Source organism: Sinocyclocheilus rhinocerous, unplaced genomic scaffold (genome assembly GCF_001515625.1).
Source record: "Sinocyclocheilus rhinocerous isolate Xijiao unplaced genomic scaffold, SAMN03320098_v1.1 scaffold675, whole genome shotgun sequence".
In the NCBI taxonomy this organism is placed as follows: Eukaryota; Metazoa; Chordata; class Actinopteri; order Cypriniformes; family Cyprinidae; genus Sinocyclocheilus; species Sinocyclocheilus rhinocerous.
In genome coordinates this window covers 109,716-110,062 of record NW_015629520.1, presented here as the reverse complement: position 1 = coordinate 110,062, position 347 = coordinate 109,716, and positions in this window count along the sequence as shown.

The window sequence follows — 347 nt, the reverse complement described above, 5'->3', positions numbered from 1 at the left end:
TTGAGACAGTTCCTTCAGCACATACAAAGAGAAACGTGCGGTAGCCCCTGTGTGACAGGTCAAGACTAGTATGATTCTAGGCTCTTGGTCGTATTCCCTTAAAGGAATCTATTCCTGATTCCAAGCCTTGAATTCTACCCCGGGCCCAGGAGTTCTGTCCCTAACAGGTAAGTTTTTTGAGGTATGTAGCCTAGGCCTTTGAGAGGACGCAGTATCTCGTTCCCTACTCAGGGAACCATGGTTACATGTATTATTTTTAATATTTTTTACATATTTTTTTGTAAAAAAAAAAAACCAAATTATTTTATTTTTTAGATTCATTTTTTTAATCAAAATATGCCTATATA